This window comes from Rhipicephalus sanguineus, chromosome 6 (genome assembly GCF_013339695.2).
Source record: "Rhipicephalus sanguineus isolate Rsan-2018 chromosome 6, BIME_Rsan_1.4, whole genome shotgun sequence".
Classification (NCBI taxonomy): domain Eukaryota; kingdom Metazoa; phylum Arthropoda; class Arachnida; order Ixodida; family Ixodidae; genus Rhipicephalus; species Rhipicephalus sanguineus.
The window spans coordinates 29,777,253-29,791,048 of NC_051181.1; the positions used below are offsets into that span (position 1 = coordinate 29,777,253).

General features: G+C 47.2%; 1 long non-coding RNA gene across 1 annotated transcript; it reads right to left on the reverse strand.

The window, feature by feature from the left end:
- Positions 1-444: 444 nt before the first annotated feature.
- Positions 445-1,777, reverse strand: LOC119395669 (uncharacterized). The gene is made up of 2 exons (XR_005184288.2): positions 1,695-1,777; positions 445-606 (listed from the first exon to the last, which is right to left on the reverse strand). It is a non-coding gene; the product is annotated as an uncharacterized LOC119395669 (long non-coding RNA).
- Between the last annotated feature and the right edge of the window lie 12,019 nt (positions 1,778-13,796).

Below are 13,796 nucleotides of genomic sequence, written 5' to 3' on the forward strand. Positions count from 1 at the left end.
GTTTCTTTTGCACTGTTTTGCCTTGCAGTACGTCGCCCCAGCTTGTCGATACATAGCTACTACTCCACCGAACAATAATGAGAACATCGCCAGACTGACAAGGCAGCCCCGACAGCATACATGCTTGAAAGATTGAAGTGCACTTGTCGATGTGTTAGCACACATATATGGAAGATTCAAGCGCACTTGTCGATGTGTTGATGTAACTTTTGTGTAAATCTAAAAAAAAACGGCAGGAAGTGGAAGATGGAAGTTTGCGATGAAAAAATCCGTAAACAGGGGGTGGGTGCTCGAGCCAACGTTTCGACAAGCGGACTTGTCGAAACGTTGGCTCGAGCACCCACCCCCTATTTACGGATTTTTTCATGTGTAAATCTAACATTGATACCGTGAAAACCATTATCTGTAGCATGTTCTAACGTAGATATGCCGAGTGAAAACATATTTCCATGGAGAAGCAATGAATTTATTAGTAGTCACCCTCTCCATCAGGGCAGAGGTCTCTGCTGTGTTCAGGTACCACGACGCCGCAGGTGTCAACGAAGTGGTCGATGCAGTTCTGTGGCACGTTGTCTTTTACTGGTCTCTGTGCCCATAGTATGCATTCTAAAAAGATAAATACCATTGGTAGAGATTATCAGGTTACATAGTGACTTCGAAGAAAAGCTTCCCACAGCAATGAAGACATTTGATGTGTAAATTGGACATATAATTTACGCCAAGTCAGCTTTGCGAGAGCTCTCAATTCAGAGAAATATTTTTCATAATACGCAAGACATCTCATCGCCTCCAATAATTGCTACCCATTCCAAAGTGTCATTGAGATTAAAACATTGCTGCGCTGTGAAACGTTAACTCCAAGAAGAAAAACACCAAAGACTCAAATTCTTCCACCACATCTTCTATAAACCAACAGGTTTTTATAGCCGCGCCTACCTGTCGGAATCATCTCATGTCTCGACTCGGCACGACCACTCAAAGAAGGTGCGCGAATACAATTGCAATACGAACAGTTTTTCCAAATCTTTTTTTGCCACAAACTGTACAAGACTGATATTTTTTACTGGAACGATACATTTCTGTACCTGATAATCGTTATTTGTATTCCCAACTCAGTTTATAAGAATCTATTACTGTCCTAGTTTTGCTTGAATTTTCTGTTAATTTATTGTTAACCTTGTTTTACGTATTCGATTGCTTATTACTGTAAAAAAGTGTAATGCGTGGCGCTCAAGCTGTCTGCTCTGCCATAGTGCCTTCGCGCCAACGCAGGTATTCTGCAACTAAATAAAGAAATAAAGCCCAATTGTAGCTCAGCGCTACAGTCTGGTAGATGGCAATCCTACTCTTTAGAATACACTAATTTATTGAGAATGAAAACGTCGTCATCACTTTCAAAATACCAGATCTAACAACGTAATCCTCCTGATAGGTTCGACCAGTGACTGTATGAAGAGATAATATCAAATGTGATTTTCTTGTTAGTCCTTAAAGAGGAAGGAAGCTTCGGTGCATCTTAGTAAGAATGTCAGTGCTATTATCACCTAAAATATTTGTTATTCGCGGAGCAGCACCTGGTGGTGTTGCACTGGTGGCGCAACGCGAAAATGCTGCCTTTTTATTATGATTTTCTGGACCATACAAATAATCCGAATTCCCATCATGCTCACTTATACTATACGCAAGTTACTTACGATGACCACGGAACTCAATGTCCACTACGTCGCAGTTGACATAATCGCTGTAATAAAATATGCCATCGCGTGGAGTAGGGTCTGGAAAAAAATGTTCGATTAAGATATTTAAGCTGTGACTATTTCCTGCAGCTTGCATTTAATGCTGCGCCTTATTTCGTGTGCATAAATAACTAAAATATTACAGCACTGCCAGAAAAACATTACCAAATTCAATTAAGAATATCAGGTAATAAAGTCGGTATAGCAATTACGGTTTCAGGGAAATTACGGTTTCAGGGAATGTACGAAAAGGGTTCCAAATTTCGTCGCAGGTGGATGCCATCTTAGTTTCTTGGAGGTCTAGAGAAGGAGCATTGGAATTTGGACGTGCACAAAAAACAAACAAACAAACGACACAAGGCACATGCACACCATCACAAGCCGATGTGCATCCACTGCGAGACTAAAGCCTAACCGTGTCACTCACTGACAATCAATTTGGTGGAGGTGCTGCTTCACTCATGATCCGGACGCCCTCTGGAAGCTCTTACCCAAGCCCAAGCCGCGAAGACGACGACGCTGAAGGCATCCCGGATCGTCGAACTAGCCGCAGGCAGAACGGACTGCGCCACTGTACCGGCTCCTTCCTAAAAACTGCAGGGAACCCAAGACCCTGACATCGACCGCAGAGACGACGACAGCAGTAGCGTAGCCAGAAATTGATTTCGGGACCAGGAGCAAGGGGGTGGGGGGTGGGGGGGGGCTGGATGACAGCCCTTGTACGGCTTACATGGATCCTTATACGGCAACCTAGCGAGCTGCCAACCTTCCGTGGATCGTCATTCGAAGACACGGAAAGCTGGCTCGAAGCGTACGACCGCATCACCGTTTTCAATACTTGGAGCAGTGAAGACAAGCTACAGCATGTCTACTTCACCTTGGAAGACGCTGCCAGGACATCATTAGAGAACCAAGAGCCAACCCTTTTCGCACCAGGGTCCTGGCCACATTCGCGAGCGTCGTCCGCAACTAAAAGGTCGAAACACTGCTGGAATCCCGTGTGCTGCTCCCAAACGAAAACGTGGTGCTCTTCAAGGAAGAGATGACTACACTGTGCCGCTACGCAGACCCCGAAATGCCCGAACAGAAGAAAGTTCGCTTCCTCATGCATGATGCAAAGCAGCAGCTCTTCGCGGGACTGTCGCGGAGCCCACCGAACAGTGTCCAAGAATTTGTTTATGAAGCGACGTCCATTGCGAAGACCTTAGAAACGCGCACCTGGCAGTCAGTGGCGTGGACAGGGGGGTGGGGGGTGGCACCCCCCTCCCCCCGAAATTTCTTTTGCTATGGCATACAGAGCCAAAAATGACACTTGACAACATCTGCCTGCCCGGCCCCCACTTCAAATCAAAGAGGTCTTCCCCCCCCCCCCCCCGAAAATAATTGCTGCCTACGCCCCTGCCGGCAGTACAATCGCCGCTCGACAAAAGACAGTTTAGCTGTTCGTGCCCACGGCTCCAACCAACAAGTTCAATAAACGTCGGCTTCGATGGCTTGCGTGAAACAATCCGAGCCATCATGCGAGAGGAGCTGCGAAAGCTCTCACCTCCGCAGTCTGAAGTGACGTTCATTGCTGAAGTTGTTCGCGAGGAAATGCAGTGGTCACTGGGTATTTCTGATCCAGCGCAGCCTGAGTCACAAGCGATGAGCAACGCTGCTGCACTTTGCCGTACCGCTCCCCTTTCGCGCCCACGTCAAGACCACGCCGCCGACGCCGTTCCTCCCGCCTGTTGGCCAGCGCTAAGGAAAACTGACGTTTAGCGCGCCCCTGACCACCACTCAGTTGTCACGTGGTTGTGATGGCGAAGAAAGCAAATGGGAAGCGCCAATGATGAAATGCTTTATTGGACGAACTTGTGCCCCGTAAAAGTGCAGCGAAAGCGGCAAGCACTGACGTGGGCCGTTGGTAATCTGATCAGCCATACGGCGAGTCGGCATTTATACATGTGGCAACTAAGATTCCCTAGTTGTCGTTGTTGGCCGCGTTAGTTCCAAAACAAACCCTATCGTTCGCGTCGTGCGCACAACCTTATAGGCACATTCTAAAATAATCGGGAACGTTCCGAGACATTCCGGCGCAACCCGCGCAAGGCAGTGGTTGCACGTGTAACGGGTAGGTTGCGTAAATATAGAAAAAGAGGCGAGTGCGGCAATAATAACACAAGGTGGCTTCCAACACTGAAAGTTAATTGCAGTAATAATTGTTTGTCCCATAAAATCGCGTTGAGAGTAGTGCATATCAGTCGCAAGCGCAGGCGAGGCACAGGTATTCAGGCTCGACCTCAATCCTAGGCGGATCAGTTGGCGCCCTCTAGCTAAACCGCCTAGAAACGTTCCTTAGTAAGCAGAGTTAAGCATGAAATGCCTTCAGATCGGCGACCTTCGAACGTTCTTGAGCCAAAAGCGAGCGTCTCTATTCGGGTACTCGAACGAGGCGATCCGGGCTCCCGGACGAGAATAAAACGAAACAACCGGGCAAGTGGTGATAAGAGTTAGCGCGGCAGGGACATTGCCGCCGCGTCGAGAGATGGCCGCATGCTGCGTACGTCGCCAGAGTTAGTATGTATGGCTTCTCTTTGTGGCGCACCAGCGTCCGGCCTGCGGACGTTCAGAACTGCGTCGTCTCGTGGCTGCATCGGCATCCTACGCTACGCAAAGCTCAAAATTTATCCTATGGAATGGCGTTCATGTGGACCAGTGCACAGTATGTTGAGGTGGGCCATGCCCTTGCAAACATGCACCATATCCGTTTTACCATCGTGGCTGGTATCACCTCCAGGAAATCTGCTTAACCGGTAGCCATTTCATGTTTACGGGAGACGCAGCCATTTTTTATAGAGAAGCATGGCGTATTCAAAAAAATATTCAAAATAATGAAGCATTCTCCGCATTTTTGTAATAAGTTGAAACCCGCAATAACGAAATCGGCGGGGAAAGCACAAAATTTCGCTCTTGCGGGAATTTCGTTGGCGCGAGAATGCGGCACAAAAGACATGGAATTTACAAAAAACACATTTTATTTCCAAAAGTCAGTAAGTTTGCTTTGGTGGGCCTTACCACGCAGCAATTTCATGCCGCTCGATCGGGAATCATGTTTGCCACGGCACAAAGTTTGCCCCATGCACTGGTCAGTGATGGCGGCACTGCGCTGTCACCAGTACCGTCATCAAGTGCGCCTACAGGTGAACCTTCTTCCAGCTCCGCTGGATCAGCGCAGAATCGTGGACAGCAAGCTGCACGCAACGCTGAATTCTTCCGCGATGTCCAATTTTTGCCTGCCCTTTTCCACCTCACTGATGATTGCAGCCTTATCTTCCAGCGTACCAGACAAGACAAACCAGACAAGACGACGCTTGTCATCGCGGCAGAAAGACGCATGTTGCTCACACAGAAAACTTTAAAGAAGCATACCTTACATCCGAAAGGGACTTTCTGTACTTTTCATAAAAATTATGTGCCTTTCTGTACCTTCCATCAAAAATTACACATCATCTCCGCCTACGGGCAACCATGGTGGGATGCGAAAGCATCGCGGGGGGTGCGCATCGAGTTTCCGTTCTCCTGTGTGACTTATGAGACGGTGGTTGTCGAGGCGTTTGAATTACCGCTTGCCGACGTTGACGTTTACCTTCGGCTTCCCGAGCCTTCCTCTGGTCCGCGGGGGTGGCGCTGCCGCTGGAACTAACGCCGACGTTTACGTTGTTTTTGGCGTTCGCACACCGTTGCACAGAGAGAGGATGACGAAAGCACAGCGAGCGAGCGCTTCCGCAGCCTGACCGCTTCGAGATTCGCTTGCCGGCGTTGCCGTTTACGTTCAGCTTCGCGGGCGTCCTTAGCGCCGTTGCAAAGGAGAATACAACGCTTGCCGGCGTTGCCGTTTACGTTCATCTTCGCGAGCGTCCATAGCACCGTTGCGAAGGAGAGTGCAACGGGAGCGAGCGCACGCCGCATTCGCACAGCTGTGGCGGAGAGAGAAACGGGAGAGGATAAACGAAGCGGGGCAGCGCTCACGCCACCTCCTCCCCCACCTCCTCGCGCTCAAGCGAGGAGAGGGGACAGCATGCCAACTATGCCTCTCTCCTCGCGTGAGCGCGTGAGGGGGTGCGGACGCCGCAGAACGGACACTGCCCCCATCATAAGATGCTTTCGCATCTAAAATTCACTGTCAGCTATGTTCGGTGCGCTACACAGCTCCGCTGGTCATGCACATGCCCCCTTCAGCTTCACTAGTCAAACATCTACACGGAGTTTAATGGAGGTGATTATTGACATCATTCGTAACTTTGATACGACCTTAGTACATTGCCGAGTAAACTTGATCACTGTAGTGCTTCCAGTTTAATGCAATATGCAACCGTATTCGTCGAGACTGACATTTATTTAATCACTAACTACAATGCTCTTACTCTTAGGTATAGTCTATTAACATTAAAGTAAAGGCTATTACTTGAACATAGCCCAGTACACTATTCATAGAGTTAATACGTATTTTAGATAAAAAGGTGAGCCGGAAAGCGCCGACCCCAACGACGCCGCTATGGTCAAACTAAGGCAAAGCTTTGCAATGTTTCCTCCCCCATTATTTTCACGAAAGGCTGAAATTACGTCGTGTAAGGCTATAAATACTCGCGGCATAAACAAAGCACTTGCCCATATAGTCGAAACCCGCGATAACGAAATCCCGAGGGAACGAAATTCTCACCGCAACGAAATATATTCGGAGCACCGGCGAACGCCCATAGGAGTCAATGCATTTCGTTACTCGCGGCTACGAAAGATATTCGTACCGCAGTCCCTCATTAACGAAATTTTTGAAACACGAGTGCGCAAACAATCTACTCTCGCAACGTTAACTACATTCGAAAACTGCTGAAATGCATTCATGCTACACTTAAATTGTGCAAAACTATCGCTACAGCGCACTTGAGAAGCAGCCGCTATCATTGTTTAAAAAAAAACATAAAGCTGGCGACAATGGTGATGATGATGGCTTGCCGAAACACCTGCTCGTTATCGCGGACTACGTAGCCAAATCCACATTCCTCATGGAGTTTCGTTCGTTGACTTAGCTCAGTGCTTGTGTTTGTCGGCTTTGCGTGCACATGGTCGCGTGATTGGAGCCATTTGTGGAGCGTTTGCTTGGTCGCTTGGTGCAACGTGAACTGTGTGTTGCGATTGCTTTGTCCGATTTCGCTGCCTGCGAAAATGCCGCCTCCAACGAAAAAGCGCCTCGTTTGGCCGATATACCTCTTACCACATGAGAGTGGTATCGAGTAAACCACCCCCACTTCACACGGCACAAACCGAATTTTGTGCTTAGTTGAACAAACAGTGGGGCGTGATTTGAGGGGACTGACTGCTTTGCAAAGCCGCTGTAACTTATCAGGCGCCGAAAACACCACTTTCACGCTAACCTTCTCCCCTATCTTTTTTGGTAAGAGGTATATCGTGGTATAAGAGGTATATACGTATGTGGTATGAGGTATATCGGCCAAACGGGGCGCTGCCTTAATGAAAGGCTAAAAGAGTACCATTATAATGTTCACAAAGGAGTTCAGGGCCACATTGGAATTCACTGCCGCGATTGTGGATGCTCCCCTATGTTTGATCAATGTGAAGTACATAGAAAGCACCCGTCACAAATCACTCGAGAGACTATTGAAGCGCATTGTATAGCAAGAGCTGGCATCAGATGTATCAGCGCCCCTTCGTTGGCTTTATCTGAACATGAAGTGGCCTTCCTTAATCATGAAACCGTCTATGAATCTGTGGCGTGTGACGGTGCTATGGTGTGCCTAATCTTGGCGATGCGTTAGGGTGTTTTTTGTATGCTTGCGCAAGTCTACATATTTGATGCATTTTCACAATAAAGCTCAGTTGGAAGTTAGCGCTCTGTCCTCTTGTGTCGGTCTGCTCGGCCGTTTCTTCTTCCCCGTAATGCGCTATATCAGTTCAAGTACGACGAACCAACTCGCCCAATCTTCAACATTTGTGGACTACACAGAGTAGCATGCCAGCGGTATACTGACGCCGGCAAAAAAACATGGCTGATCCCTCCGACATAGGAATCGGTATAACACGAAAGTGAAACGCGTCTTCACAGAAGTAGTGCTTATTGTGTAGTGATATATGAGAGCTTGTACAATGTCTATTCGTGTTTGGCAGCTATAGCACCGTTTGACGTGGATGCACCCATGTTGACAGCATGTCTCTATCGCGACGACTAACGCCCATGATCGTGATTAAACCGTTGTGGTAGCTGACGGTGTGAACATAGGTTTGGACACAGCGAATCATGAATCCCGCGTAAGGATGTTATCAACAAGCTCATAATCAACACTGGTACCCGGTATGCACTTCTTCAAAGCGTCGTCAATTAAGGAGAGAAACGGCATGGCGTTCGCTTTCTAGTAATGGGTAGCCGACGCCTGTGCTCATGCATACATAACACACATTGCGCTTCAGCAACACGGGAGGTAGAGGTTCGTAGCCTGAGCCGCAAACGCGTGCGTCCCACTGGCCTCTATCTCGCAGGCGCTGGTCTCGCTCCACCAAGGCACGACATTCGCCCGTCGAAATCACGTCCTTTCTGCGACGCATATTGCAGCAGTTTTGTTAGTCGGTGCTCTCGCAGTTGAAGCAGTCGGCGGCGGAGAAATCCCGTTGGTGCACGTAGAAGCTGCACTACTCCGATGAGCCGACGCACGCTAACACGAAGCCAAAGGCAAAGAACGTAACTGCGTCAAGGGTGCCTCGGCGACGCCAGCGCGGCCAGTCTAGCTCTCTGGTATCGAGACGCTTTAACCATGACCTCCGATATCGCATGCAATCTTGGAGTAAGCGCTATTAAGTGTCGATCGTGAAGCATTACTTCTTTGCACATCTCACAGACGGCGGCACCGTCCCGCTCCGCCCGCCGCGAAAGAGAATGTGTGAAAGATATAAGGCGCGTTCGCGCCGTGTTTACCCTCTCCCGAGTTAGCTTAGTCGGTAGGGCGTCGGGCGCATGCCGTCGTGGCCGCAACGTCGTGGGTTCGATTCCCCACGGGGGTATCTTTTTCTTGGTTTTTTTCTTTCTCACCCGTTGGCGTCCATTTTATCAACGTCATATCCGTGACGGATGTACTTGGTGGACCCCGGCATAAAACACTTTCGTGTTAAAAAATCTGTATTTCTAATAAAGAGCATCTCTCTCTCTCTCTTGAGGAACCATTTGAGCAGCATGCTCATTTTAACCGCATTCTGCATTTGTTGACACTTTAGTGGACAAGTGGTGACTAGTGGGGTTTGCCTCATTTATGTGGCACATACGTGAAGGCCGCGGAAAATTCCATTTAAGGGAGCAGTGAGGGTGCGTAGTGAAGCTTGTCTAGTTTGTGTGACACATACCTGCGCTAGGCGTTTTCTACCGACCGAAATCCGTTTGGCCTCGGCATATACAGCCTCGCTGTACAAATGGTTTTGTTTAAAGGTAGTGTAATGAAACTTGTTGCTACACTATAATACAGGAAAGTTATAATACAGGAAAATGGCGCAACATGGAACAAAGACAAAGACGAGGGAACAAGTACAAGCGCACACTACCATTAGGAAGAGGACATCATCATCATCATCATCATCATCACTACCAAATGATTTATTTTCGAAAGAACACTCAATATAAGTAACAGCTGCGATACAAAGCAACGTTCGTGCGATGTAAAGCATGAGCCTCCTTTGGGGAGTGTTCCGTGGGTGTAGTGCACCAGATGCCGTTAAGTTGTGGTAACGTATACATCGGCCAAACAGGCCGATGTATTAATGTCCGCTTACAGGAGCACGCGCTGTCCATCAAAAATGGCACGGGTTCGCATCTGCCGTTTCATTGTAAGTCATGTACATGTGTAGCCATGTTTTCTTCCACAAATATCTTAGAGCGAAGTCGTGACGCTGTAGCAAGAGAGTTAGCTGAGGCTTATTTGATAAAATTGTTCGGCAGTAGGTGTGTCAGCGTACCATCAATCTTTTTGCACGACAGTGAATTTGTTCTTTTGCAGGATCGCTTTTGATGTTGGCCCTTTGCGCATGTGCGTACTGTTACTGATATTGAGTGTTCTTTTGAAAATAAATCAGTTGGTAGTGTGCGTTTCTACTTATTCCCTCGTCTTCGTCTTTCTCCCATGTTGTGCCATTTTCCTGCATACTATCGCTTAAAGGTGATGACGCGTTACTCCTACGGCCAAACACACCTTCATCCCTGGGTGGATTTCTGGCATTGTTGGCGCGACGTATTCAGTGTGATGTGCAGAAAGTACACGACGGGACGGGACACTAAAGAACACACACACAACGGCTAACTTTCAACGTACCTTCATCCACCGTAAATGTAAAATTTCCCGGGTTATCACCAACCGTCACGTGAAATGGAATTTCTTCCCTGGAAGTTTAAAATAATGAGAATATTAATAATATATGTATGCATCTTCTCGCACATTGTTTCATATTACAAGTGAATGGTACCATTTGTAGGAATTACAACATTCTACAGCACCAATAGAGTGCAGAAATGCATAATATTTCTTAAGTCGTATGTACGCGTGAATGTGGTACTTTAGTTAAGGGTCCTTGTTTTCCAACGTACTGAGTTCCCTTTTATGTTTTTATTTTCACCTGGTGTTATTTTCGTTAGTCTTCACAAAAGGCCGTCGATAGTCGGCAATAAAAGGTGGAGCTCACTCCGACTCACTCAAGAAATATATTTTGCGAATGGGGCTCACAGGGACATAGACTCACAGAAGTTTTCCTGAACCGGACTCACTCCGACTCAGACTCACTAAACTTTTCTTCAACCGGACTAACTCGGACTCAAGCTCAGCAAAATAATAATCACCCGAACTCACTCAGACTCAGATTCACGGCCCGATCTGAGTCGGAGCGAGTCGGCTCATGAGTGAGTTTGCCGACCTATGCTTGCAACTAACTTTATTCTGAGAAAAGCAGCGACATATACAGCCTTAGCAACCTTGCGCACGCACATCACCTCACACGCTCGTTAAAATACACCCGATAAAGAGAATGACAAGTACCATTTAATCTGGAAAGGATTGGAAGAAACTAGATTCACCACCGCGCAGAACAACAAGTGTGCCTCCACAAGTATCTCTCGTTTCTTTGAGGCAGTACGCTTCCATGATTTAACCCGCTAGGGTACCATTACTTACGCTAGGGTATCATTACACGATACCTTTTCATTACGCTAGGGTATCATTACACGGTACCTTTTCATTACGCTAGGGTATCATTACAAGGCACCTTTGGTGTTCTCGGCGCTTCGCAAGTTGGCTAGCCTGTGCCCACGAATTTCCAATGCACCGAGGCCCTCCCCTTGTGGGAAAAAGCCGCACGGCCGTATATCGCCTGATCGGTTTATTTATTTATTTATTTATTTATTTATTTATTTATTTATTTATTTATTTATGATACCCTCAGGTTCAACAGACATTACAGAGGGTAGTGATAAAACAAAAAACAAGATCGTAAGTATAAAGAGGCAATCCAACGTTTCTGCTTATGCAATAATAGCTAATGATAGACACAATATAGCATGAATTTACAGCAGAAATATACATATTAGGAAACATAACACTGTAATGTTTCTAAATATATAATAATAGATATTAAAACGCAAAACACAACAGGTAACTGCAAAATGTTGATACTTTTACAAATATGGCTATTAAGATGCGAAATGCAACAACGTATTACAAAAAACATGGCTGATCCCTCCGACATAGGAATCGGTATAACACGAAAGTGAAACGTGTCTTCACAGAAGTAGTGCTTATTGTGTAGTGATATATCAGAGCTTGTACAATGTCTATTCGTGTTTGGCAGCTATAGCACCGTTTGACGTGGATGCACCCATGTTGACAGCATGTCTCTATCGCGACTACTAACGCCCATGATCATGTTTAAACCGTTGTGGTAGCTGACGGTGTGAACATATGTTCGGACACAGCGAATCGTGAATCCCGCGTAAGGATGATATCAACAAGCTCATAATCAACACTGGTACCCGGTATGCACTTCTTCAAAGCGTCGTCAATTAAGGAGAGAAACGGCATGGCGTTCGCTTTCTAGTAATGGGTAGCCGACGCCTGTGCTCATGCATACATAACACACATTGCGCTTCAGCAACACGGGAGGTAGAGGTTCGTAGCCTGAGCCGCAAACGCGTGCGTCCCGCTGGCCTCTATCTCGCAGGCGCTGGTCTCGCTCCACCAAGGCACGACATTCGCCCGTCGAAATCGCGTCCTTTCTGCGACGCATATTGCAGCAGTTTTGTTAGTCGGTGCTCTCGCAGTTGAAGCAGTCGGCGGCGGAGAAATCCCGTTGGTGCACGTAGAAGCTGCACTACTCCGATGAGCCGACGCACGCTAACACGAAGCCAAAGGCAAAGAACGTAACTGCGTCAAGGGTGCCTCGGCGACGCCAGCGCGGCCAGTCTAGCTCTCTGGTATCGAGACGCTTTAATCATGACCTCCGATATCGCGTGCAATCTTGGAGTAAGCGCTATTAAGTGTCGATCGTGAAGCATTACTTCTTTGCACATCTCACAGACGGCGGCACCGTCCCGCTCCGCCCGCCGCGAAAGAGAATGTGTGAAAGATATAAGGCGCGTTCGCGCCGTGTTTACCATCTCCCGAGTTAGCTTAGTCGGTAGCGCATCGGGCGCATGCCGTCGTGGCCTCAACGTCGTGGGTTCGATTCCCAGCGGGGGTATCTTTTTCTTTCTCACCCGTTGGCGTCCATTTTATCAACGTCATATCCGTGACGGATGTACTTGGTGGACCCCGGCATAAAACACTTTCGTGTTAAAATTGGTTAATAAAGTCACGAATGTGTCATGGTCTGAAATTGTTACCAGCGATGCGGGAAGACAATTCCAATCATTTGATGTGCGCGGTATGTACGACTGTCGGAATGATTCAGTTTTAGACGACGGAATGCCAGCGTTATGAGCATGATACAAATGGCGTCACGCCTAATGAGGAGGAACTATTCGCAAATCACGTAGGTAGTAATGATGATAAAGTTAGTGAAAAAGTGTTGAGCGGAGCATTGTGCGACGAGAAGCAATAGTAGGTAGCTTAAGGTTAGTTTTCATTAGTGTGATGCTCGCGTTTCGATTGTAATCAGAAAGTATAAAGCTGACAGAGTTATTTTGTACTCTTTCAATAGTGAATGCACGAAGTTATTACGATACGGCTCCCAAAGCGATGCGGCATATTCAAATTTAGCATGAAGTTTGGCGTGGTGTACGAGGTCCCGCTGAGTTGCGGTAAGGTTTACATCGGCCAAACAGGCCTGTTTATAAATGGCAGGGTTGGGGACCACGAGCTTTTCATAAAAAAACAAACTTTGAGCACATTTGCCTGTGCGTTGCGGTTCCTTGAAGTGTGAGCCTGGGTTTTCCAGTGTGTCCGTTCTTGCTAAGTAATGATACCCTCCTTGCGCGTGAATTAATGGATGCATACTGCATCAAAAAGGAGATATGTGTGCAAGTGACACATCTGTTGTTCTGCGTGATTGTGAATTTAGTTTCCTCCAATATTTTCTAGATTAAATGGTTTTTGTCATTCTCTTTGCCGGGTGTATTTTGACGAGCGTGTGAGGCGATGTGCGTGCGCATGGTTGCTAAGGCTATATATAAGGCATGGTTGCTAAGGCTGCTTTCTGAAAGTGAAGTTAGTTGCGAGTGACGCCCTTTTCTGTTCTGTCTCGAGTTCTTCCTTGATGGTTGCGCGTATTTTTTGTATTTCAGTAAGCATGTACCAACTAGCCAAAGAAAAAGTTTTTTGCGAATAGTACAGGAGCGATGGAAAGGAACGCGAGCAGAGCGGCGCGCGCTTTCACCTTGGTGGCAACAAAAAGATGCTTGAGTGGTCCTTGCTTGTTTGATTGATGACTCTAGTAGCTCTTTAGTACCATTAGGCCTCAGCCGATTGAAAATAATTTCGAAACATCGCAGGTCACAGATGCCGTTCTGTTGGCGTTTCTTTCCATTGCCCGTGAACATAT